General features: G+C 35.8%; 1 protein-coding gene across 1 annotated transcript in view; it reads left to right on the top strand.

Annotated features, from left to right (window-relative positions):
• LOC107095368 (placenta-specific gene 8 protein-like) overlaps positions 1–492 on the top strand; it is a 9,353-nt gene that overhangs the window by 7,451 nt on the left and 1,410 nt on the right. The gene's annotated exons all lie outside the window — the stretch shown is intronic.

Here is a 492-nt window from a genome sequence, read left to right as displayed (position 1 = left end):
TTCATCATGGTCATCGATTTTCAGAACAAAATTAAAACACTTTTCTTTAAATTTACTGGATATGTTTGTGGGTGGTGAAATTATTCTGGGTTTTTAATGTCACCTCCCACATTCAAATCACAGCAAATAGTCTATGAGTTTGCAAAACACTGTTTTTTTTCATATTCTCTGACTGTCTTTTCACAAAGACCAGCGTGATAAGACAAAGTTAAGAAGAAATAACATAAAAGTAAAACACGTCTAAAGGTTACATGAGACTAGTGAGTTGAGTAAAAGTTTTTCAACTCTGCAGAAGGACTCATAATGGTGAAAGGGTGGGCAGATTTTTCAGGTTTATCAACTTCTTCCCTAATGATCTTTTTAGCCCCTTTTAAGTTTCACCAGGGTTTTAACACAGAGATTGACTTATTATTCAAGCCCTCTGAAGATACTTAAGAAAAAGGTCCATCCATCCATGCATCCACCCACCTATGCATCCATCCATCCACTCAT

Source organism: Cyprinodon variegatus, unplaced genomic scaffold, assembly GCF_000732505.1.
Source record: "Cyprinodon variegatus isolate N-32 unplaced genomic scaffold, C_variegatus-1.0 Scaffold540, whole genome shotgun sequence".
Lineage (NCBI taxonomy): Eukaryota > Metazoa > Chordata > Actinopteri > Cyprinodontiformes > Cyprinodontidae > Cyprinodon > Cyprinodon variegatus.
The sequence above is the reverse complement of the archived record's forward strand: the minus strand, read 5'-3'. Positions and strand labels throughout refer to the sequence as shown.